At 43.9% G+C, this 27894-nt stretch overlaps 1 long non-coding RNA gene across 1 annotated transcript in view; it reads left to right on the plus strand.

Annotated features, from left to right (window-relative positions):
* The window catches only part of LOC138260796 (uncharacterized), an 81622-nt gene extending 69431 nt beyond the window's left edge, over positions 1–12191 (plus strand). Inside the window, exon 3 of the long non-coding RNA XR_011198996.1 lies at positions 11792–12191. This is a non-coding gene — a long non-coding RNA (uncharacterized lncRNA). The remainder of the gene's footprint in view (positions 1–11791) is intronic.
* The last annotated feature ends 15703 nt before the right edge of the window (positions 12192–27894 follow it).

A 27894-nucleotide genomic window follows, 5' to 3' on the forward strand; every position in this document is an offset into this window, starting at 1 on the left:
CTGTCAAACACGAACTCCACAGCACCATAATGGCTACACTGAAAACTGGGAAGTTTGGTATCAAACTTCTCAGCACAATAAATGCACACTGATGCCAGTGTACATTTTATTGTAAAATACACCACAGAGGGCACCTTAGAGGTGCCCCCTGAAACTTAACCAACTATCTGTGTAGGCTGACTGGTTCCAGCAGCCTGCCACACTAGAGACATGTTGCTGGCCCCATGGGGAGAGTGCCTTTGTCACTCTGAGGCCAGTAACAAAGCCTGCACTGGGTGGAGATGCTAACACCTCCCCCAGGCAGGAACTGTGACACCTGGCGGTGAGCCTCAAAGGCTCCCCCCTTTGTCACAGCCCAGCAGGGCACTCCAGCTTAGTGGAGTTGCCCGCCCCCTCCGGCCACGGCCCCCACTTTTGGCGGCAAGGCTGGAGGGAACAAAGAAAGCAACAAGGAGGAGTCACTGGCCAGTCAGGACAGCCCCTAAGGTGTCCTGAGCTGAAGTGACTCTAACTTTTAGAAATCCTCCATCCTGCAGATGGAGGATTCCCCCAATAGGGTTAGGATTGTGACCCCCTCCCCTTGGGAGGAGGCACAAAGAGGGTGTACCCACCCTCAGGGCTAGTAGCCATTGGCTACTAACCCCCCAGACCTAAACACGCCCTTAAATTTAGTATTTAAGGGCTACCCTGAACCCTAGAAAATTAGATTCCTGCAACTACAAGAAGAAGGACTGCCCAGCTGAAAACCCCTGCAGCGGAAGACCAGAAGACGACAACTGCCTTGGCTCCAGAAACTCACCGGCCTGTCTCCTGCCTTCCAAAGATCCTGCTCCAGCGACGCCTTCCAAAGGGACCAGCGACCTCGACATCCTCTGAGGACTGCCACTGCTTCGAAAAGACAAGAAACTCCCGAGGACAGCGGACCTGCTCCAAGAAAAGCTGCAACTTTGTTTCCAGCAGCTTTAAAGAACCCTGCAAGCTCCCCGCAAGAAGCGTGAGACTTGCAACACTGCACCCGGCGACCCCGACTCGGCTGGTGGCGATCCAACACCTCAGGAGGGACCCCAGGACTACTCTAAGACTGTGAGTACAAAAACCTGTCCCCCCTGAGCCCCCACAGCGCCGCCTGCAGAGGGAATCCCGAGGCTTCCCCTGACCGCGACTCTTTGAATCCTAAGTCCCGACGCCTGGGAGAGACCCTGCACCCGCAGCCCCCAGGACCTGAAGGACCGGACTTTCACTGGAGAAGTGACCCCCAGGAGTCCCTCTCCCTTGCCCAAGTGGAGGTTTCCCCGAGGAACCCCCCCCTTGCCTGCCTGCAGCGCTGAAGAGATCCCGAGATCTCTCATAGACTAACATTGCGAACCCGACGCTTGGTTCTACACTGCACCCGGCCGCCCCCGCGCCGCTGAGGGTGAAATTTCTGTGTGGGCTTGTGTCCCCCCCGGTGCCCTACAAAACCCCCCTGGTCTGCCCTCCGAAGACGCGGGTACTTACCTGCAAGCAGACCGGAACCGGGGCACCCCCTTCTCTCCATTCTAGCCTATGTGTTTTGGGCACCACTTTGAACTCTGCACCTGACCGGCCCTGATCTGCTGGTGTGGTGACTTTGGGGTTGCTCTGAACCCCCAACGGTGGGCTACCTTGGACCAAGAACTAAGCCCTGTAAGTGCCTTACTTACCTGGTTAACCTAACAAATACTTACCTCCCCCAGGAACTGTGAAAATTGCACTGTGTCCACTTTTACAACAGCTATTTGTCAATAACTTGTAAAGTATACATGCAATTTTTATGATTTAAAGTTCCTAAAGTACTTACCTGCAATACCTTCCAAATGAGATATTACATGTAGAATTTGAACCTGTGGTTCTTAAAATAAACTAAGAAAAGATATTTTTCTATAACAAAAACCTATTGGCTGGATTTGTCTCTGAGTGTGTGTACCTCATTTATTGTCTATGTGTATGTACAACAAATGCTTAACACTACTCCTTGGATAAGCCTACTGCTCGACCACACTACCACAAAATAGAGCATTAGTATTATCTCTTTTTGCCACTATCTTACCTCTAAGGGGAACCCTTGGACTCTGTGCATACTATTCCTTACTTTGAAATAGTGCATACAGAGCCAACTTCCTACAGGGGAGGGTAGATGGGTCAGGCTCTGATAAGAGGACATGCCAGTGGTAGGCAGCTGGCAAGTGACATCAGTTCACCAGTGAAGCTCATAGTAGAAATATTTTTTGATTCCTCAAAAGGACATTGAAGTTACCCATTTTAAACTTTAAAATAAGAAGTGAAGTTGACAGTTAATAGGTGAAGGTTACTACATAGCACAGAACAAAAAGCATTATATGCCTTTTCATGCCACATGCCACCTAAATCTAATGACCCTGCAGATGCTCAATGTACATCTTTATTGATAATACATCTTGCTAATTTAACACAGGGTGCTTGCTTTTATCCATTATAAAATCAATTTAAAAGTAAAAAATAAGTCAATAAAAATGTTAACTTGTGACTCACCTTTCTAAAGTTCTCCAAGAACATTGTATGCTTATCTGCATGTAAAAGGAAATTTGTGAAATTGCTAAATGGTGTTCATTGTTCACTAATCAACAAATAGTTGTGAAATTAAGAATAAAGCTTAATGTTTCTAACAAAAATAAAACCAAAACAGAGAAATGCTCTTGAAGTAATGAGTAAGTCCTACTCAAATCACCGTGGCCAGTTTAATCCTCTAGGTGCCTATCAAGTAATCAGACAGTCATTTTTAAATCATCCTCAAATCATCAGAAACAACTAATCTTGAGAAGTAATCAAGTGCTAATCCTCTGATCATCAGGAACAATCACATCTTGTGGAGTCATCAGATACTCATTCTTAAATCATCCTGAAGTCATCAAGCAAATTCACACTTTGTGAAGTCATCAGATACTCATTTTCAAGTCATCCACAAATCATCAGGCTCATGTTTGTAAACTCTGCTGATGACTTCAAGAGCTTGATGATGTCTGATGATGTGAAAATGACTTCTACAGTAGTTGGATGATCATCCAATGACTCTGGAATGGCTTCTAAAGTAATCCTGTTTGACCTGGGATACCTCTATATATAATTTAGGTACAGAGTGAGTCCAGAGGCCATTGGCATGACCAGCATGCTCTGCCAAAAAAAGTACATGGTACAGGAAGCCAAAGTCTTTTTCCCCCCCCCCCGAAGGCCACCCCCAGGGGCTACTTTCAATAAGGACTGAAGTATATCATAAAACCAAAGAACTTCACTCAAAACGTTTGTTTAAAGTAAGTCATAGATTTTTACTTGGGTCACAAAATAACGAGGCCATAAAAACATTAACTAAAACTGCTGTTCAAATGATGGTATGTGTATAACTCAAACTATAAAAACACTACAATTCATCTATTTTGATGAAATGTGGAACCATAATTTCCTCCCACTGAGCTGCTCCTGACCTCATACACTTGTGACATCACAAATGGCATAATCAATGCCATTGCTAGTAACATTCTGTATTGTTTTACTATTATTATTATTGATGTCAAAAAGACGGTGACGAATGGAGTGCAAGAATTAATCTCGGCAATTCGCATTCTCTCACGCTGCACCCCAATCCATAGCTTTTCATCCTACATGCCACTTCTGTTTGAACTCAGCCATATTCAAATCAGGATTGTCACTGCTCCATTTGGAATGCCTTCGCCCATCTATGTTGCATGTTTCGTCGTTTAATATTTCCCTTTTATAAGTCACTCTTGGCCCTAAACTAAAAATATGGGTGTCCACTTTTACATGTCTGAAAATGATTCCCAAGCTACTATCCAAATTACCAACCCTCTCGATTAGATCTTCTGAAACCTCCGCCAACATAACCAGTGTCTTAAGGGTTGTCCCCAGTGGATGGTCTCAAACATTTTTACAACATAATCCTACTAAAAGCGAGTTTCTTGTTACCACTGATTTGGTGGATAAAAGGAGTTCACACAGTTGGCCAAAATCATGGGTCCTCCTCCTTTTGCTAAGTCTGTCAGAAACCTGGGTATCATCATTGACTTAAATCTTTTCTTGAACCCAGGTTTCTAAAGTGGCAAGCAATTTGCTTTTGGTGTAATAAGCATTTGAAACATTTCTTCCTTTTATATGACCAGATTAACAAATGTCTGTGGTCACTGTTCTAATTCAATTGCAACTCTACTATGATAATATATGCTAGCTTCCCTTACCCAAAAAAAGTTTAAGACTCCAACTAGTGGAGAACGCATTGACAAGCCTGATCACAGGGCTTTCTGACAGGGATCAAGTTGCTCCTATTCTCTCTCAGCTACATTGATTACCCATAGGGCAGGGAGTCCTTTTAAAAACACTAGATATTCTTCATGAAGTCATCTATGGCTTTACTTTTTTCTTTCTGACATCTAAATTCAATATCCATACGCAGCAATGTGGCTTGCGTTCTGTTAGATCATTTTTATTCAGCATCTCCCGGTTTCAAACTACCTCATCTGGGATTGCAACATCTCTGTGACAGCATCTAAGGAATAGAATAAAGGTCCCACTGAATTGTGTGTGTTGTCTTGCTTCCCATTGTTCAAAAACATTTTTAAAACTTGCTTTTTAAAATAGCTTTTAAAACGTTTTAAAGAATAAAATGTCTAGTCATATTCTTCGCTGACATAATTTCTAATTTATTTTGATTTATCTTCTTGCATGTGCACTTTAGGAAACCCAAATAACAACACAATATTGGGCTTGTTCCTCACCTCGTTCTGGTACCTTCGAGTGTGGTGGACTCCACACCCATAGGGAGCTCTTTGTGGCCTCAATCATGTAACTACATGATCACTGCTTCGCTGCCTATGGTCTACCATAAAATTTGCAGAGGAGTCATATTTATACCTCAAGAATGGTGATGGAAGGAATATTTTAAAGGACAACTTTTCATCAAATTGCATTGCGGTGGACAACCTCTGTTTTATTCATGTCCCCGTCAGTTATGCCTCAACCTCGCAGATTGAACAACGTACTGCCTCACAGTCAAAGGAGTGGCAAACACTGATTGACACACAGAACAAGTTCGCCCAGATGCATTATGCTGCACGTGGTACATGGATACACTTTAATTTTCTCATAAAGTTGATGAGTTTTTGCCACATTTCGGCACATCCTTTGCTTGGATGTCTGGTCACAAGTGTTTCAATGTTTTTGTCCTTCATAGGCAGACCTTAACAGATTGGTTTAGGGGTAATCGTAATGATGCTCTTTGTTTCTCTACTTAACTACCACACCAGGGCACATGAACATCCAAACAGGCTTGTGAGACTAATTTTATGGCAAGACCAGAGACTCATATTGTGCTGTCTAATCTTGCTTTTATTGAAATAGCAGCAGTCAAGATAACGCAGAGAACCACAAATCCCAAGAGGCTAAATGAAAGTAGCCAATGGGAAGACAAAAGGTAACCATAGTAACATCCAATAGCATGACGAGAATATGTATAATACCTAACTTGACTGCGAACAGCCCTTTTTTCTTGCTGCTCGCAGTCAAGGTAAGTATTACACTTCATTTTTGTACATTACTTGTGTTATTTAATTATTTATTATTTATATGCTGTTTAATAGTTTTGTTTGACATGCGTGCTGTCTACCTTCGCTGCATTCAGTCTTGCACAGCTGGCACATTGCCGCACAGCGCTTGAGCTCAGCATCATGGAGCAGATCACGTCCTCCATTCGTGACACAATTCTTATACTGTTGAAGTTGGCTTTCCTACGCAAGTTTTTGTAGCCTCTCTGTCTTTTCTTTAGTGAGGTTCTTTTCAGAGCTTTGCAGGCTCATCATTTCTCAACTGCCTCTGGTTGTTTTCTCCTCCCTTTATCAGGGCTCGTTTCTGGTTGGTCCTCGGCTTCCCTTACCACGCCCTCTGAATACACCCCCTGATTTTCTTATACTTCAACCCCTTTTTGGCTGTTTTTCCTCACTGGGCAATTTTTGTCATGGATTACAACAGTTTTCCTCTCGTACATCAAGAGGATCAAGAACAAGAAGCCATAAATGACAATTTGAATGACTTTATAAAGACTTTAGTGGCTCAGGCTGTTGCAGCTTCTATGGACAAAATGACTGAAAATATAGAAAACTTGGGGGGTCATTCTGACCACGAACGACTGAAGCACCGCCAACAGGCTGGCGGTGCTTCATTGCCCATTCCCACCGCGGCTGTAAAGCCGCGGTCGGAAAACCGGGTCCGGCGGTTTCCCGCCGGATTAGCCCCGGCTGGGCGAATCCTCCATGGCGGCGCTGCAAGCAGCGCTGCCATGGGGATTCCGACCCCCTTCCCGCCAGCCTGTTTCTGGCGGTTTTCACCGCCAGAAACAGGATGGCGGGAACGGGTGTCCTGGGGCCCCTGGGGGCCCCTGCACTGCCCATGCCACTGGCATGGGCAGTGCAGGGGCCCCCTAACAGGGCCCCAGTATGCTTTTCACTGTCTGCTTAGCAACTGCACCCGTCGCACACCTGCAACACCGCCGGCTCAATTCGGAGCCGGCTTCAGTGTTGCAGGCCCTTTCCCGCTGGGCCGGCGGGCGCTCCCTTGGCACTCGGAATGACCCCCTTGGTCTTTAACCTTGTTTCTGAATCTATTTTGGCCCATTCTGAGGGGGAATGGAGAAAGCGTAAAGCAATGGGTTATTCAATACCATCTTTCTCCAAACCCACAGCAGAAGCTAATGTTGTTCAAATAGATAGTGAGGTTTCCTCATACTCAACAGAGGATGCCATTCCTCAATGGCCTCCTTCTAAGGAAGGGAATAATTGTTCAAGTAAAAATACCGGTAACAAGGTTATTTTGACTGCAACAAAATGTAAAGAAAAATCTAAACATACAAAGGTAAAGTCGTCCCCCATTTTGATTGCCCATATCACAGACATAGACGACGATATGTATGACACTGAGTCAGACAAAGATGATGCTGGGGACACTGATTCCCTTTCAGGTCATTCTCCCAAAAAGTCTTGTCTACTTCTAATAACCCCTGCACACCAGTCACAGTCCTGGATAAGGAGGGCACCCCAATGTTTGACCCTTCGTTAAATCACCACCCCAATTCCACTGAATGGTTTCCGGCAGATCACTTGGGTGAATACATTGCCTCAAGACTCCTTTTACTCTTGGACAAACCAACCAGGGCAAAACGTGAATCCAAAATGTCCTCGCTCTTCCTTAACTTCCAAGATTTCTCTTACCCCTTCCACAGACCCTGCTATGGTCACCTTTTTCTCAAAATATGAGCCGGATCCATGTAAAGGAGTGAACAAGGCTTGGTCCATATGTCAGGACAAATTACTTGACATTGTAGGCCCCTTCTCCCATATTATTTGATTTTGCGGAGTGAGCCAGACTAGAAGGTTCTCCTATTGATCTGGAAACCCTGCCTCTTTGGTCCAAAGAGTCTTCTGTTTGCTTGGTAATGCCAATTCTCATATTACCCACGAATGAAGGAAAGGCCTATTGTTAAAGTTAGACCCTAAACTTATGAACCTAGCTACCATGGTCCCAGGTATCAAAGCTGACAGACTTCTCTTGGAGGATTACTTCATCAAGGAATTAGGTTAATACATTTCTAAGTTTGCCTCTTTCGGCAAAGCACAACAGTCCTTCATAAAAGTTTTTACTCGACGTGTTTTTGCCAGGGCAAGTATTGGCAGGAGCCGCTTTACCAGCCACAATCCGCATCATCAAGGATACAGAGGCTCTTTCTAGTCTTCCTCCCAAGACTACAGACCACAGTTTTATCCATAAAAGTGGCCGAGGCTCCCGTGGTCGGGGACAGAGGAGTTCCAGACATCCTCCACAAGCAAGTAAGTCATACTTTTGGCCCTCCTCCCGTAGGTGGTTGCCTTAGTTTATATCTTCTGAAATGGCAAACCTTAACACAGGACCCTTGGGTCCTAAGTACAGTTCAATGTTATATCATCGAATTCTACTCCTCTCTTTTTCAATCAGAGTTTCCTCTCCTAGCAAAACATTCCTCTGAAAGGTATGACCTAATTTCTTCAAAAATATACTCCCTCTTAATGAAGCAAGCAATCACCTTACTCTACTTGATCCTTCAGGTTTTTTCAATTCCCTCTTCCTAGTTAAAAAACTAAAAAATGAGACCAGTAATAAATCTCAAACACTTCAATCAATGTATAGTTTACCATCACTTCAAAATGGAAACTATTCTCCTTCTCAGAGACACTCTGCAACAATACGATTGGATGGTTCATCTGGACCGGCAAGACACTTATTTTTCCGTGCCCAACTGCCCAGAACAAAAAAGTTCTTTCAAATTCAGTGGCACAACCAGACTTATCAGTTTTCTTCTCTCCCTTTCGTCCTTTCATCTGCCCCTTGGTATTTCACCAAACTAATGAAACCAGTGGTGGCCTTTCTCAGATCTCAGGGCATCAGATAAATAATATACCTAGACAATATTCTCTTAATGAACCAATGCATTCTTTCTCTTCATTCTCATATTCAAGCTACATGCTCTCTTCTTCTTCTCTTAGATCTTGGTTTTCTCATCAACAAAGAAAAATCCCTTCTGCTCCCTTCAAAACAAATAGAGTTTCTGGGATTTCTAATTGATTCCTCTTTGGCCACTCTGCATTTACCTTCTGCGAAAATGAAGACTATAAAATCAGAGCTTGTTCAGATGCTCTGCAGCTGGTCCATGTCTCTCAGAACTCTTGCAAGTATGCAAGTAGTGGGGCTCCTCTCTTTTTTCATTCAGACACTATTCCCGGGCCTTTTGAATTATTGTTCCCCTCAAAGACTAAAAATTTGCCATTTGCACAGAAGCCTAGCATATTCAGACACCATATCCCCAGACACAGAATCTCGTTTAGAACTTCAATGGTGGATAGACCATTTAGATGCCTGGAATGGCAGGACTATTTTTGCATTAGCCCCAGATCCTGTGTTAGAATCAGATGCAAGCCTGACGGGTTGGGGTGCTTGTTGTGGTCTAATCTTGACTGGAGGTACATGGTCTTCAGAAGAGTCCAAATTGCACATCAACTATTTAGAGATGCTTGCTGGCTCCTTTGCAATCAAAAGCCTTGCAAAAAACAATGGGGGTCATTATGGCCCTAGCGTAGGCGGTAATGTGGCGATAATACCACCAACAGGTTGGTGGTACATACCGCCACAATATGACATTGGAGGGTTGACTGCAGCCAACCTGCCAATTTACCATTCCTACCGCCACAGCGGTAGCAGCCACCGGGCCGGAGATAACAATCTCCAGCCTGGCAGCCCCTATTGTACCGCCGGCAGCATTTTGAGTTTGCCTACCGCCATGGTTTTCGTGGCATTAGCTATGCCACGAAAACCATGGTGATAGGCTCTACCAGTGACAGGGAATTCCTTCCCTGTCACTGGTAGGAGGCTCACCCCCCCCAAACACTCCCCAGTCGCTCCTCTACCCCCCTCCGTCCACGCTCCCCCCTTCCGATACTCCATACACGCAGCCACTCACAGACACGCATACACCCACTCACTCACACAGGCATACACGCGGTCATTCACGCACACATCCATTCATGTTCGCACACATCCATACACACATTCACACTGACTTGCAGATACGCATTCACATTTCCATTCTTACGCTCATTCACAAACATGCATACACCCACGCAAACAACACTACACACACAGACACATTCACTCACACATTCATGCACACAACCCCACACACATACACACAACACCCCCCACCCGCCTCCCCTGTCGGAAGCCCAACTTACCTGCAGCCAGGTGTCCTTCCAGCAGGGAATGGGACGGGGCGCTGCTACCACCAGCAGCGCCCGCCAGCAGAACACCGCCAGGCCGTATCATGTGTCATGATACGGCTGGTGGCGGTCTACTGGTGTGGCGCTGCTGGTGGTAGCAGTGCCACCTTACCACTATCCGCCAGTATGGCCACGGCTGGATTACTGCCCTTCTTCTGGGGGAAATCCGACTGTGGTCATAATCTGGCGAATTGATGGTAGCTGCAGTGACGTCTTTTGGTGCCGTCACCTCAGCGGTAGGCGATTTAGACCGCCAATGTCTTAATGTGGACCAATGTCTCTTGTTCCATTCTTCTTCACATGGACTACATCTCTACTGTCAGAGACATCAATCACTTAGGGGGCACAAAATCCAAACCCCTGGCAGAACTAGCAAAAAGTCTATGGGAGGTCTGCCTTCTCAACAAAATCTCCTTGAAAGCAGAATACCTTCCAGGTTTACAAAATTCAGTAGCAGATTGGCACTCTTGTTACCTTATTGATTCAAGTGACTGGAAACTTCGTCCCTCTCTGTTCAGATCTCTTCTTTGCAAGTGGGGTCCATTCCATATAGACCTTCCGCCTCCAGACTCAATCACCAATTGCCTCTATTTTATAGCTGGCACTGGGGTCCATTGGTTTGACATCGGATGCCTTTTCGCAGGACTGGTCCCAGATGGTGAACTATGCTTTCCCTCCTTTCATCATGATAAACAGAGTATTAGCTCAAATCAGATGACAGAAAGCAACTCTTGTTTTAGCAGTTCTCTTTTGTCATTCTCAAGTCTGGTTCCTTCTTTCCCCTCTCTTCTGCTAGACCCATCAGGCAATCCTCACCATCTAGTTCTGAACAATTCCCTCCTTTTACCAGCATGGAAAGTGACAGGGTTTTTGAACCTTCTCCGTTCCTTTTACCTGAAGCTGCAAATTATATCAATAAATACCTGGAACAACAAAAGTCTACAAGTTAGCCTGCATTCTTTGGTCAAGCTGGTGTTTGGCGAAACAAGTCAATCCCTTTTTAGCAGATATAATTTACATTATTAATTTTCTGGCAGCAGAAGCCAGTAAAGGGAAAACATATTGTACCATCAATCTCTACACATCCGCTATTTCTGTTGTCCATCCTCAGGTCAATGGAAAACCAGTTGGTGAACATCTACTCATCTGACGACTATTAAAGGGAGTAAAAATTTCTAATCCTCCTATTCGAAAATGCAGTTCATTCTGGGATGTAAATGTTGTTTTGAAATTTTTCCTGTCTTGGCCAGATAATGATGCATTACCTCTTAAAACGTTATCAGCAAAACTCACTATGTTGTTGTGTCTCATTTCTATTAAACGTCTTTCAGATGTAAGAGCGTTAGATGTTACCTCTAGACAATTTACTCCTACAGGTGCACTGTTTTCTATCCATAAACAGACAAAGAATAATTTAACCTCTGTATTTTATCCACACTTCCCAGACCATCCTGAACTTTGAGTAGCACAATGTCTCAAAGTGTACAAACATCTTTCAATTGGTCTCAGAACCTCCTTGGATACCCAACTTCTCATTTCCTTCATAAAGCCCCATAAACCTGTTTCTTCTCCTACTCTTGGTTGCTGGGTTAAATGGGTTATGTTTTTGGCAGGGATTGATACTTCCTGTTTTGGTACCCATTCAGCCAGGGAAGCTATGGCTTCTAAAGCTTTTTGGGCTGGCTCCCCTCTGGAGGATATTCTGAGATCAACTGATTTGTCTAATGACTCTGTTTTTTTGAACTTTTTATTGTAAACCAGTTCTTACATCTTCCTCTGTTGTAGTTGGTATGCTTTAAAATAAGCTATAAAATGTACATTTTCCTAGTGTATTATGAAAAATAGTCTTCATTTTATTAAAGACATGGAGGCGAGTATTATCCCACCTCAACATGCGTTATAATTTTCTTTGTTGTTTCCCTCCCTCACAGATACTGCAGCGTATTCAGTTCGTCTTAAAGTTCCATCTTCCCAGCTTGGATCAACAAGTTGCTCTCCTCCACTACATTTCTCGCCTGATCTTTTGGACCTTCCTCCTCCATTCCTACATTTTGGATCAACGTTTATGAATGTTTGTCAGGACTTTTTGCACTGACCTTAGCCATTTGTATTGTTCTAGTAATTTTTCCTTTGTTTAATGTTTATTTCTGACTTCTCTCACAAGAAAAGAGTGCTGTTCGCAGTCATGTTAGTTATCATACATATGCTTGCCACGTTATTGGATGTTATTATGGTTACGTTTTGTCTTCCAATTGGCTACTTTCGTTTAGCCTCTTGGAATTTGTGGTTCTTTCCGTTGTCTTGACTACTGCTATTTCAATAAAAGCAATATTAGAAGGCATAATACTGGCCTCTGTGTCTTTAATAAAAATAAGACTTTCCTTCATAATATACCAGGAAAATCTACATAACTCAACTGAAGACCGCACAGACCTCACCTAGGGAAACGGACTCTTAGATTTAAACGAGTCCAATAGTAACACATATGCTTTAATTTATTATATAACAGAAAATATTACTAGCAAGGTCGTTGTACATTTGACCAGGAAGTACTCGATCCTCTCAACAGGGCTGAAATACATGTTTTGAATGGTACAATAACTTGCTTATCATGATAGCGCCCATGGACAACATGCACCTTGGGAGGCTCAACCTGGCATGAAGTGCGAGGCATAGTCCAAAGGAGTGCAGCTACCAAGTTGATCAAAGTTGTGTAAGACACCTTCAGCCAGACCTGTGTTTTTAAGAAACAACCTTCAGCATGCTCGTGTTGTTCTGTCGATACTCGTGATTGTGACAATAAAATGACTAGTCCCAGAAAGCAAAATATTGTTGCTTAGAAAAATAGATTTTGCTCAAGATACTAAATATGACATAACGGTGTTTGATATCTAAGGGATGTGCAAGTCACTGAGGATGAAAATGCTTTCAACTCAGTGGCCAATAGCCAGTCTGTGCCGAGCTGCGGCATGCTGTGCAATGTGGAAAACGGAGGGCAAGCAGCTGAAGGCTCTTCTGCAAGGATCATTAGAGCTTGAGCTGTAGGCAACCAAAAATAGGGGTTGATCAAAATTGCATGATTTTGTCTTATGAAATGTTGTAAAAGTCAATGAAAATTCCAATTACACTTTCATAGTGAAATGTGATTTGCCAGTGTCTCTTTGTTTTGAATTAAATGCCCAGGCCCCATAAGAAAGCTCACAAGATATCTACTGGAGACAAGTTCCAGTAGAAAAGTTCTTTGGTTAGACATTTTCTGCTTGAATCAATTTCCATCTGTTACTTCCTGTGTCATTTTAGAGTGAGAAACGTGTCCAGGTAAAAACATAAGCAAAATTGAGTGATATGAAATGGGAGAAATTTTACAAATTTGGCATGGCCTGAAATTTGGAATTATTGTGAATTTCATTGGCGCCATTAAAATTTCATTCAAGCTCGGTAACCATGCATCTGACTCTGAATATCATGAAGCAAGAGGCGACAGAAGCAGAGGATACTGAAGATTAAAATATTTATGCCTCACAGTTAAGATGCCTGCCTACGAGGGCCCCTTTCCCTCGAGTTCTTCTCATGTGCATCTGCCCTTCTCTCTTTCAGTGGTTCAACTCCAGGCTTGGTTCTAGTGTAGAATCTCAAGTAGCATATGTACTGATGGGTCTAACCTGCTATCAAAGGGTAAAGGTGCTGCTTCGTGAATTGATAGGAAGTGCTGCTGTGCTAAATGGATAGAATGCGGACTTGGAAAGAAATGAATAAGGAGCTGTAGGTGTCGGGGATTATAACATCCTAATCTTCAGTCAGGAAATGACATGTCCGTAGGGAACATTAGTTCATTATATCAGTTTCAACCTATAAGCATATATTTTCCTTTTGATGGATTCCTAGAGGCTGAATTTGTTTACAAATTTTGAAATCAGAATTTTAAGTAAGCACCATAAAGGAGCTAAACATTAACTACCTTCTAATCATCACTAAGTTAGTTACCACACATAACCAAATGAATGCACCTTTTTTACAACACACTCATATTGTCATCTTGGGAGCACAGAGTTGTGAGTGCAATTCGTTCCCATGTGTCCGTTCGATAGCTTCCTCTTAACTGTAATCACATTCAGTACGAATTTTCGACTTTTCGATTTTTGACTATTTGTACAATAGTCACCTAATAGTAATACTGTTACTGACGGCTCTCCCTAATTACAGGAAAATTGCTAGCAAAACTGCATTGGAGCGTTGTCTTTTGCTACCTTCGAGTCTGAGAAAATATTTTAACTGTTGTGAATGTTGATTGGCACACAGATGCATATGCAGCAGAGCAATTTATCATTTCTAGAATGTGTTTAGGAATTCTGATATCGGCTCAAAATTGTACAACAGAGCCGTCAGAATTCTTATTTAATTTTATTTTTAGTCATTAGGGCTATAGGAGCTGAACTGGGGGTTGAGGGCATGCTCCAGTGATGCCGCATCCCCAGACATTCCATGATTGCAGGCTATAGTTACTGATTTACATTTTGTGTGTGAAAGAACCCCCAAAAAAAAAAAAAATTCCAGCCCTTCTGATCAGGGCTTGTGATGACCATGTTGGGATTAAGCACCACAAACCTGCTGTAGAAAACAGAATGATACAGGACAAACCAGATTTGTAAATTAAATTCACCTGAAGAACAGAATCAATGAATTTCCGATCAAGATGGCACTGAAGAAATTTAGTGCGTTTTTAGGGACCAGCCATATTGTCTGTTGCAAGAGACAAGTGGGTAACTGATTTAGTGTATACACTTTTGGGATTTGCGTAATTTGTGCAGGTGGCTTCAGGTAGTGGGTAAGGATATGCAAAATTTGTGTAATTTACTTTTGTGTAATGATGTGGAATTTCTGCAAAATTATGTATTACATGAAATGCGAATCCTTCATTTAGCACCATATTTTAGTATGACATGGATTCTCACGCCCTCTATGACAAATGGACCTAAAAAAATAGAATACAAAATACAAATGCTGTAAACAACAGCTGCTTGCATTCCGGTAGTTTACATTGTTCCCACACTCTCATCTATTTTTTTTTCAAGAAAGGCAGTGTGATTACACAATGTGGCGTAATGGTGTAATTTGGGGAATTTTGTGCAACAAGACGTATGCTAAATTCCAGAAACTATGCAATTTGAACATGTTAAATTTCATACAGGGCTAGTAGTGTGCACTAACACTCATTTTTAGTACCGAGCTTATTTTCCTAGGAGCCTGCCACCACCACTGCTGAATTTTGGGGATTGGCAAGAACAGAGACTACCTAGTGTTGAGTCCACCTCACAGTTTCTTTTTCCGCCAATCTACACTTTCTGTCTCTTTAATTCACTCTCCCCAGGTCTCTTTAATTTGTTTTTTCCTTTGGACTGTTTTCACATTTTTATCTTTCATCTTCTTTCACTGTCGTCCGCCTCTTTCTCTCTCCTGCACAAGGTCAAAGTCTGATGATTAAAAATATATTCCAGTCACCAAAAATGAGTGCTGGTACCCACCACTTGAAACACCTGCACAAATTAAACACTCTCTGAAGGATCCTAGACTCTAGTTTATTTCATTAATCTTTTGTTGATCACCTAAGATTCACATTGGAAGTCATTGGAAGTTATTCAACTGTGAAAATCTGAGAAGAAGAACCCAACAGCAGATTTTCCATTTGTGGATAGTTTTATCTACGGGCTTATCTGTTTATTTAGAAAAGTTCAGTAATGATGTAGAATGGGGTAAAAATATATCGCAATCAGACCAGCAAACATTTTTACTGCTACTCTGTATATAACCATTGATGGTGGTTAGTTGACCACGCACCTCGTAGTAATTACCTATAATGTCACCGACAGCTAAATGCTTGGGCAAAACCAGGAGTGTAGCTATTAACAGTACAACAGTGCACTGGCACCGAGACCCACAAGTAAGAGGTACCCTCTGAAACCCAATTCTGGCTATTGCAGACATAGTGCTGGGGTTCCATTACCGGTGCAACATTTTTTGCACAATAACCTTATTACCACTGGTTATTCCTCGTACTTACAGCCAACACTCTGAAAACAGCGGTGTTTCTCCTTGGTAATGTTACTATGGTCGCTAGGCATTACTGTTGTATTTACCAGCAAATTTTAAAAGTAAGGCTTTTAGCGTTCAGTAAGTTAAAATGAGGAATAATAGATACTGACTCCATTACTGTCTGCTTTTATGCGTTTTGCTGGTGTTAATGACTGACACTCTTTCAGTTTTTTTTATGCGTTTTAACACGGCAGAGAGACTCAAACACTGAATCAAATCTAAATTTTTCCCTGTAAAGGTTAAATCCACATGATCATTAAAATGATTGACAGTCGGGAAGCAGCTTACTATTAACCGTGTGTGTGTTTCAATTACCCCATTTTGTTTAATTCGACCTATTGAAACAAGTATTCACACAAAATATAATTCATATAAAAATGACACTATATATATATAGTGATGCAAGTTCAGTGACTCTTGTAGGATTTTAGATCCTCTTTACAGATCCATCATAATATTGGTAGTACCTCATCGGTGTTGGGGGGTGTGGCCAGTGTCCACGCGAGATAGCTGCTGCTTTATAAGCTTTGAGGGCCCGCAACACCGACAGACTGTTTCCACAGCCTCGGTTGACACTTTGAACATGAGACACTGCGGATCCGTGTGCCAACACCGGGGATGCCTAGTGTGCGCCTCCAACAGTCCAGGCGAACACTGAAGGCAGTAGTTACCACAGCGCTCGAGGAGCTATAGGAAATAATGATGGCGGCACTCAGCGAACGAAGCACTAGTCAGGCAATCTGATGGCCTTTCTCCACCCCACTCTCAGAAGGGCGACCTAACTCACCAAACGCCACTACCTGGGAAAACTATCACCTGTGGCCATCCTCTACACATGGGCAGCCTGTGTCCCCAGTGACGCTATTATTGTGACCTGCGAACTCCCACCTCCAGGTACCATCTCTTTCTTCTTGTGGGACCACTGATCACAGGTCCTTCATTCTGTAAAGGGAGCAAAGGGTACAGTGGGGAAAACAAGACAACAGAACAAACTTTTCTTCTAGAGTGCAAATCCAACACTTTGTGGGCCTGTGTCTACCACTACTGGTGTGCTGCTATCACGATCTCCTCCATCAAAAGCCTCACTGCAGGACTACCCTACTCCCAGTGACTATACTACATATTACCTACTCCAGGCACACTTGGCCTACAGAACCTATCTTCCTCCTTCTCGCTACATTAGTGCTACACCAATGTAAGTGCATCTTGCAGTTTCTGCTGCCGGTTGTGCGACTGTATTCAACGAGTATGAAGGAAAACAAAGACCATAAGGAGGAGGGAAACTGCAGTCTGAAAACATCCAAGCAGGAACCTCCCCCTCCTGAAATGCTAGTTAAGGACGGAAAAGAGAATCCCATCACATTGGAAACAATCCTTAAAAAAATGAATGATGTCCATGACATTGTGCAGAATACAAGGACTAGTATGGATTAGGTGGAAGTCTCCACCCTGAAGCTCGATTAAGCATGTTGGAGGATCATATAACGGCCCGGTCCAAGTATTTACTAAAAAACGACTCCATGCTGGCCTCCCTTAGATGCGAAATCACCAAATTAGAAGACAGCAACAGGAGAGGCATCATCAGGATCTTTGGACTACCGGAAGGGTCAGAGAACAAGGCACCTTCTTGTAACTGCCTTTCTGGAATCCTGGATCCTGTTGACTCTAGGTATTTCATTCAACAAGGATTTCCAACTCAAAAGAACTCACAGAGTCCCTACTTTTAAGACCACCAAGAACACCACATCTCCAAGTGCTATGATCTTCAAACAATTGTGTTACCATCAGTCGGAGCTAATTCTGGCACACATGAGGAAAATTAAATGGGTTTCCTGCCAAGGCGCTAGGATTTCTACCTCTCAAGACTTTGCCAGGGACATTGTCTCTAGAAGGAAGGGCTTTCTGGCTCTCAAGAAGACATTGTTAGAAAGAGCAATCCAATATTTTTCATTGACCCATCCAAATGTAAAATTGTCTACAAATGCCAGACCCATGTATTCTTAAAACCTGAGTATTTGATGATGTTCTTGGACAACATCTTTGAGAGTCAAATAGAGGACTCACAAAGTAAACCTGGCTGACTATCTAATACGTCTCTACTCACTTTATAATGACTGCTTACTTTCTGTAAGGAGCCCCTTTTTCTAGGATCTGCATCCGTATTTGATCCTGTTTCGACCTTTACCTATCACATACACTCACCATAAGGAACCCACGAGGCATCTAATTTTCTCATATCATCATTGCTATTATCACAATGGGTCACGGATTAACGCATAGTACAATCTAAATAATATTGTTAGCTTCAACAAGCTTGGTGACTCTGTAAGTTTTGTATTTGGTTGATGTTTTTCATAATGCTATGTGTTGACTTATCCACTGCCTTGATGCACAGCAATCACATACCTCAAAGTACGTCACTTCTGTTAATTCCTTTGATTGTTGTTCAGGGTTCTAATCCTGCACTATTCTCATGGCAGGTAGTTGGTGCACCGATAGAGCTCCATCTTGAGTGATTACATTTGTGAGATGGCCTCCATACCTATGGTTTTGCCTTTTGCATTTTACCATTCTTCATTGTACCATAGACTTTGTTAGCATTAACATTGTGTCATAGTGCGTTTAGTCCTTTGGTAAGTGCATTTGTTAACGATCTGAACCTTGTTCTATCAACCATGCTTGGTGCTCATGTTACTTGACAATTCCTTGGCCATCCATTTGGCTTCAATCCTGCAGGCCCTCACAGGTGCATATCCACATTCTCCTGGGTATGATATGTTCATTTTTAGTGCTCTAATTTGTTCACCATGTTCAGGATATATTGTGAATGCATAGAAGTTTAGTATTATTTAATATGTCGGCTCCTATATGTTCAGCACCTTGATTTCCAAAAATTCTGGCCTCTTATTTTCAACATGTGACTTCAGAGTAGCACAACAGAGATTTATGCAGTAGACGTTTATGCTCCTACTTTGGAAGACCCTAAATTCTGGCGCAACTTATTTGCAAAGCTCTCTCTCCCACCCACTCCATGCCCAGGTTGTTCTGGGCAGTGACTGCAACCTCTCAATGGACTCCACTTTGGATAGACAATCAGCTTTAAGGTACAGAATCCCCAAGGCCTACAAAGTGATACACTCCTTTTGTACAGCACACAGCCGAATCAATGTCTGGAGACTGAAAAACCCTCAGAAAGGGACTTCACTTTTTTCTTTCCACTGCACAGTAGCTTCTGGAGAATTGACCACCTTCTAGTCAAATCCTCTCTACTTCATGACACGTCCTCCACCTCTATTGAACCCATCACAATTTCAGACCATGCAGCTATCTCTGTCACTTTACCAATACTCCCCATCCGACTTAAAGGACATACCTGGTGTATGAACACTGAGGTTCTGGACTAACATAAAGAACTGGCTCTATTCATACAGAAAAACAAAGTTTCAACTTCTTCCCAGCTAATACTCAGTGACACTGTGAAGTGTTTTTTTCAGAGGTCAGGTCAAAAACTGCATGTTCAGGAAAAATAAACTTAAAAAAGCATCTTTTGATAAACTAACTGCTCAGATTAAGGCTAAAGAATTGGTATAAAGACAATCAAATGATCCTTCAGGCATTTCGGCACTCAGATGTCTCAAATAGGAATAAAGGTCCATCATGAGTAAAGGTGCTCACTTATGGGTGCACGCCCAGAAAGGCAAGAAATTGTTTTACTTGAACAAGGCCGGTAGATCCTTAGTGGCATGCCTGAAATTCAAACACAATTCTACTCTAATCCAGAGCATTAAAGACAACCAGGGTAGACGGCAAATGGCAACGGAGGATAGCCTCAAAGTCTTTCAAAGATTTTATAGCAAACTATACACCCCGACCATTAATGCACCCAAAGAGGCCAATTTAGAATTTCAACATAGCCTTTCAATAATAGATTATCCTTAAACAAACATACTGATAGAGACAAGATTATGGTATATATAAAAAGCTCCCCCAATTGGTAAAGCCCCAGGACCAGATGGTCAGCCTATCAAATTCTATCAAACCTTTGTTCGGGGAAGGCCTTTGATAAGGTTTCCTGGCCATACCTAGAAGGCGCCCTATCCAGCTATTATCTGGGTGACTTCATCATCAAAATTACCATGGCCTTATACACCAACCCCTCAGCTACAATTAAAATTAATGGCGCCCTGTCACAACCCTTTGCCCTAAAGCAGTGTACCCACCAATGTTGCCCACTATCCCCCTTACTATTAATTTTAGCCATTGATCCCGCCTAATAAAGTTAAATAAGTCCATAGAAATCCCAAGTATACAGTTCAGGGACTTAACCCATAATACAGCTGTGCATACAGATTACATTTTATATATAGCTCAGCCATCCCAGTGGTCCTAGCTACTATTGATCAGTTTGCTTCCTTTTCTGGTTATTCTTTGAATAAATATATCTCTGAACATTCATTGTCACACCTCCATTGTCAGAACCTCCAATTTTCAAAGGAAGTCTAATTTCATTAAATACCTAGGCATCTGGTTCTGTAACAACCTCTCAGAATCAGTATTCCCCAATCCAACAAAACGTATTGAAAATATTAGAGCTCTGTTGTCTTCATAGACTCCTAAACATATCTCATGGTGAGGCAGTTGAGAAACTGTCAGAATGATGGTGTCCCCTCTAATCAACTTCTTGACTAGCAGGCTCCTCGTCTGTCTGTTCCACACCTTCTTCCATAAAATCGACAAAACTGTTTCTGTAACTCTCTTGGGCAAGAAAAAAGCTAGAATTGGCCTTAGAAAACTGACAGTCACCTCCAAACAAGGGGTATGCAACTTTCCAAATTGGGTAAATTAGCAAACAACATATCTGACCACACAAGGGGTGAGTTGGTTTGAGGTTGACACCTCCAGGAAACCTGCATGGCTTGATATGGAGAAGAAAATCAGCCACTCTTTCTGTCTAGAAGCAACCAACTATGGGCCAGATGTATCAAAGGGTTTTACCCATTCCTTGTCTATGGGAAAATGTGTTCATACATATGGCCCTATGGCCCCCATTCTTATCCACACTCCAGTAAATTCCTTAAAGATACAACCTCAGCCTTATTGTCAGTAGACAAATCCCTTGCATCCAGTAAGCACAAATCATTTTCCCTGTCATTATGGAACAAGAAACTACAGATCACCACTTCATCATCCGTCAGCCCGATATGGGCGTCCAAAGGTTTTTCATTCATATCGGATCTATATATAGACTCCAAACCACTATCCTTTGTAGCATTACAGTGGAAGCATGGTCTTTCAAACATGGATTTCCATAACTTCCTACAACATAAATCAACTTTTCTTAGCAAGGTGCAGCTCATGTAAACAGGAGGCCATGCTGCATCCAAGATCTATAAATTACTCAGTAATGCCACTCCTCATCAAAATTCTGCCCTACTAAGTAAATGACCATCTTACTTTTCCTCTAAAGACTCACTATGTCCTGTTGAGGAAATTTGGGAAAAAAATGCCCACGTCAACTTTAAAACAAATAAATCCTCTCCCTGGTACAGAGGAAGTTCTTTGCTCAAACGAAAACGTAAAGATACTGACACTTGCTGGGCCTGCAACTCATCACCTGGAAATACGGAACATATGTTCCTTTCATGCCCCTGCCTTTCTTCCTTTTGTGCAAATATCTCTTCCCTACTAAACAAAATGTTCAAGGTCGACATTCCACTGAACTTCCTGATGATAACCCTTGGCCACAGTCATGGCCCATATAGAACTCCCAGTTTCAGACCTCGCTCTACTACATCTGCTTCTCAGTATTGCCCTCAAATTCATTCTAATTGACTGGATATTCCTTAACAATGTGTCTTACCATACATGGTGAACGTGGGTCACTTATCTTAGAAGCACACATATATCCCATTCACTTCACAAAGGCAATCCTATTACTCCACAGCAAATATGGGAAACACCAGATGTTTTCATTCACATTTTTTCTCTATTATAAAGGATCTCCTCTGTACAGGATCTCTATTGTAAAGGATGTCTTCAACCCTGCCATACTTCTATAGGTTCCATTTTCCACGCCAACTTTGACAGATTATCAGCAGCTCACATGGCTCCCTCATGCTATCTATTCACCTACTTCGTTTTAGGTCCATGTGCCAGCTCCACCTTTCTGCTGACCCATGGCTCTCTCTGACGTGCTGCTCCTTCAGTATGTGCTATCTCTATTCTTTACTGGTAACTCTTTTGATAGTGCTTTGCTTCTCCCTTGTCAATTGCTATTGTAACTGTAACTGCTAACCCTTTTTTTAGTGCTTTTTTCTCCACTGTAACTTACATGAATAGTCTCCATTGTAATAACCCTTGTATTCTATTTGCATTGTTGGTCCTTAGTAGCTTGTCATTGTTTTGCGGCCACTCCATGTTCCTGTGCTCCCTTCCTGCCCATTTTTAGACATCTGCTGGCCTGCCCACTGTCTTATGCACCCCTCCCTTCCCCAGGACCTACTTAATGGAGACTACAGAGCAACCACATTGAGCAGGTCCCTGTGCCAGCTCCCACTTTGCGTCATCTCTGTCCTGGCAGCCAGCACACTGCTTCCTGCTGACCTAAGCTCTCCTAGACCTGACAACTGCTGCTCCTCTTCCCCAGCACAACGGAAGGACCTTTCTGCTGCTGACACTGCTGCTTCTCCTGCAACACAGGACTGCCCGCCCATGCAGGAACCTCTGCCAGACCCCCTTGAATGCTCCAGAACTGCTTCAATGCATTCTACTCAATGCCCGATCCTTCTGTAAACACGCCACAGAAATCTGAGACACCACCACCATGCCCCCAATAAAATCTTCATCACCGAAACGTGGCATAGCCCATCCTCAAAGCACGACATAGCTACTTCAATGCTGAACTAGATGATACACCAAGACCACACAAACAAATGGAAGAGCCTGTCTGTGCCCATCGCAGCCTGGACCGTGCTGAGTGCCAGGAACCACAGCTCTCCCACTATCTGCTGATACTCTGCCGCCGAGCTCTAGGACCTGGCCCCCTTGAACCAGGACAACAACTACTGAATCACCTCCTCCCAGAAGGCCATTTGCCTGCCCCTTAATGCCACTTCACCTGCAACAGCAATACCTCCATGGGAGCCCCACCGCAGCCCTCTAAGCCGAGAAACAACTACACTGCATACTGCTCAACACAAGATCGCTCTGCAAACACGCCTCGAAAATATGGGACACCATAACTACCCTCAGCCGGGAGCTGATGTTCATCACCGAGACTTGGCTCACACCCGCTTTGGCCCCTGATTTCACCTACGCCAACCCGCAAGGCTGCAAGCGGATTCACTAAGACCACCACAACAAGGATGGAAGAGGCATCGCCATCATGCATAAATACAGCCTCCCTCGTACCACCTTCGAGGAAGAGACGTCTCACCTCATGGAACAAATTGCCTTCATTATCCCAATCGATGCCAGAACAACCATCAAGGGAACCCTCGCGTACAGACCTCTGCAACCCCGTCCCGCCTTCTGCAAGGCCATTGCAGACTTCGTCGCCCCCCCGGCCATCAACTCAACAAACTACATGTTTTTAGGTGTTCCTAATTTCTACCAAGATAACCCCCACAACCACAAATACACAAACTAGTTACCAGCCTCACACACACCGGGGGACACATCCTGTACCCCATTTTTACAGCCAGCAACAAATTTAAGTTCTCCAACACAGTTGAGCTCACAAGGACCGACCACCACTTGGTACATTTCTTCATAACCAGGAGACCAGAGAATTACACCACAGCTTCCCCCTCCTGCAGATAGGGAAAAAAATCACAGAGACCCAATTGACCACTGGCCTCTGCTCCAGCAAACCCATCCTCTCTGGATAACTCTAGCAAGATGCCTGCACTCTATCAATATGGATCCTAAAAAGTGCCAATAAAGTCACCCTCTCATAGAACTCCACCTCCAGAAGATCCAGCAACTCCACAATGTGGTTCACCCCGAACTCCGGGATGTAAATGGCTAGAAAGTTGGTGGCGCAGCAGCAGAGACCAAGCAGACCGCACCACCTTCAAAGAAGCACTGAACAAATATCATCTCCACCAGCTAAGCAAAAAAGGGTGCCCTCCTCAGCCGAATCGAGGAAAGCACCAACTGCCTGAAGGAACTTTTCAAGATCGTCAAGGGGTTCTTCTGCCCAGCAGCCACCAAAAACAATATCCAAACCTCTCAGACCCACTGCGACTCACTAGCCGACTATTTTCACAAAAAAAACACAGCTATCTACAGAAACTTTCACTCACATGCATCAACCACCTACTGACCCCACTAGGCGACACTCCCAGTCACCTGATCACCAACAGGAAGCCTCTATCTATCCAGAAAACAGCAGCCCTCATTAATTCGACCCACTCCGGCTCACCCAACGACCCATGCCCCACTATATCTTCAATCTGGGCCAGAAAGAAATCAACAGCATCTTCGTTCCCATCCTCAACACCCCCATCAGGACTGCCACCATCCCCAAAGCATGGAAGCAAGCAGAGGTCAAGCCTCTCCTTGCAAACCACCCGCCAACCCCAGCAAACTCAAAATGACTGCCCTATTTCACTGCTCCCCTTCTCAGCTAAGGTCCTAGAAAAAAGCCATCAACTAGCAGCTCTCCAAACACCTGGAAAGACACAATCTACTGGAGGCCTTCCAATGCGGCTTCCCCACCAACTCAGCACCTAAAATGCCTTTATTGCTGCAATGGATGACACTGAGTCGCTCCTCGACAATGGAGAGAAAGCGGCCCTGATCCTCCTCGACCTCTCTGCCACGTTCGACACCATCTCCCACCTCCAGACTCTACCACATTGGGATCTGAATCAACGCCCTGAAATGGATCTATGCCTTTCTCACAGAAAGAACCCAGAGAGTCTGCCTCCCACCTTTTACCTCGGGACCAAAGAGCACCATTTGCGGCGTCCTGCAGGAATCCTCACTCAGCCCCTCCCCTTTTAACACCTACATGATGCCTTTGGCTGAGATTGTTTGTTCCCATGGACTCAACATCAGCTCATATGCCGACAACACTCAACTCATTCTCTCCCTCTCTGAAGACCACGCCACCCATAGAGACAACTACCCATGTCACCAAATGGATGAAATCCAACTGCATGAAAATTAACACGGACAAGACAGAGGTGACCATCTTCGGAAACAACATCTTCCTCTGGGCTGACTCCTTTTGGCACTCCACGCTAGGACAACCCCCGACTGACCATGCCCGCAATCTGAAATCATCAAAACATCAAAAACAAACTCAAATGACAGATAAATGCAGTGGTGCTTCCAGCTTCCACAACCTCTGCTTACTATGGAAGATCTTCAGATGGATCCCCATTGAATCCAGAAAGACGGTAACCCAAGCCATTATCGCCAGCAGACTAGACTGCGAAAATGCCCTTTGCATCGGACTCCCCGCCCAGCTCCTCCACTACCTCCAGACCATCCAGAACACAGCCTCAAGACTCGTCCTGAACCTCCCCAGGTAGACTTGCATCACCCCCCACATCATAGGCCTCCACTGGCTGCCCATGCACAAGAGGTGCAAATTCAGGTTTCTCCCCCACGCATAGAAATCCCACCATAGCATCGGTCCCAATCTCATCAACCACAAACTCTCCTTCCACCGACCACCAGGGAAGTCTGTTCTTCAACCCTCAATCAAGTCCTAAGAGTTAGACGCAGCTGCACCGCAAGGCACTCCTTCTCCTATCTTGCCACCAAGGTCTGGAATGACCCCCCCCCCACCTGCATATTCTCCTCGACTTCAGGAGGAAGCTCAAGACATGGCTGTTAGAGGAGTACCTACTAGTTTGCAGTAACGACCGCACCTAGATAACCCCCGGGGTGAAAAGCCATGCTTTACAAATTGAATGATTGATTGATTGATTGGACGAACACGGGGAGGCATCCCCATCATCCACAAGGAAACCATCCGATGTATCTCCACCAAAAATGACCCCACACCTATCATGGAACATCTCAACTTCCAACTTCTAACCAACACTAAGACAACCATCAGCAGCACCAATGCCTACCAACCCCCAGGACCCCTTCCCAGATCCTGGAACACCATTGCCAACTTCATCGCCCCCCTAGCCATTGACTCTAAACACTTACTACATCCTACTCAGCGACTTCACCTTCCACCTCAATGACCCCAATGATGCCAGCACCACTACACTCTCAGAGAGCATGAACAACATCGGCCTCACCCAACTGCTCATGACCCCTCTCACAAAGCAGGAAACACACTGGACCCAATCTTCACATCCAGCGTCAGAGTCAAATTTAGCCACACTACAAAGCTCACCTGATCTGACCACACCATTGTCCAATTCAGTTTCTCCCACTGCAGATGAAGTAAAGTGATGGAGACCCGGTGGATGCAGGCCCTCAGCACCATCCAGCCCAAAGTAGCACCAGACCTAGAGCAGGCCTTCCAGAACTTTGCCACCTGGATCACCAAATGCACTGACAAAGTCACTCCTATGAAGCCAGACAAAACCAAGAACGCCTCAAGAGAAGCCGGCTGGTATACCCCAGAACCATCAAGCAAGACTACAAATGACTAGAGAAACAATGGCACACCATCAAAAACACCTTCGACCAATCAATCAATTAGCCCTCAAAAACTACCGCCAAGACATCATGGACACTAAGAGAGAAGCTCTCACGAACTACATCAAAGCAAGCACCAACCGCACAAAGGAACTCTTCAACATAGTCAAAGACTTCTCCAGCCTTTCAGCTATGGAGAACACGGTCCGCCTTTCCCAGGAACTCTGTGACACTCTATCGGACTATTTTCATAACAAGAGACCCACCATCTACAACAGCTTCGACCCCCAACCTATTGAGGTCAACTTCAACACCCTCTACCCACCCACGCACAAAACCAAGCAATCCCGGCTTGAACCCCATTCGCCATGCAGCCCACCGCAACCATCATGACCTCCATCCACTCCAGGGTACCGACCGACCCCTGTCCCCACTGATTTTTCGACCTGGGAACCAAGGAAATAGACACAGAACTCACTTACATACTCAACGCCTCCTTTACTATGGCGACCTTCCCTAAAAGATGGAAACATGCGGAGATCAGACCCCTTCTGAAGAAGCTGTGAATTAACAGCGACCATGCTGGTACCAAATGTTTAGTCCCAATCTCCTATCTCAGCATTATCTGCATAAGATTCCCCAACCTTTATCATAATTGTTGCGGTTTTTGTTACTACTGTGCTTCTTTAATCCTCTATGTCTCCATATACCGACATTTTGTGCTGTTACTTAAAATGTTAATAAAATATTTAGAACTAAAAAAAGAACTAATTGATGCTGAAACAACATTTTGAAAACTTTTGCATTTGCCTAGATTCTCCTATAGTTCTCTATTTTTATCATGTCACTCCTATTGCCAAGTATTTAGTAACATATAGTGCTTGCAGAATTGCATATCACTCATAGCGCTTTGAACTGGCGTAGAGTGCTGGAGTTACAGGTTTTAGACTCTAAACAGTAAACTGGCAACTAGAGAAGTTAGGCAGTGTCTATCTCTAGGGAAAATGTCATTGGTGGGGAATTCTAAAGGGTGGTGCCTTGTGAACGCAGGTATCACCTACTAAACAGTTTGGGGCCTATTCTTGAGAATGTAAAGTAGTACTCTTGTTTTATTATTTTGCATGCTTTTACTTGAAATTGGGATATATCGCCGAAAACATCGAAAATGGCAATACTCAGGAAACATTTAGATTTGATTAGAACAAAACAAAAGGACTGCCCCTTATTTGCATTCCAATTATTTGGCAGTTGGGGGGCATATTTACTGTTTTTTTACAGGATGTGGCACAGCAAGGAACTTGCTGCATCACATTGCGCCAAAGGGAGAAAG

Source organism: Pleurodeles waltl, chromosome 10 (assembly GCF_031143425.1).
Source record: "Pleurodeles waltl isolate 20211129_DDA chromosome 10, aPleWal1.hap1.20221129, whole genome shotgun sequence".
NCBI classification, from domain to species: domain Eukaryota; kingdom Metazoa; phylum Chordata; class Amphibia; order Caudata; family Salamandridae; genus Pleurodeles; species Pleurodeles waltl.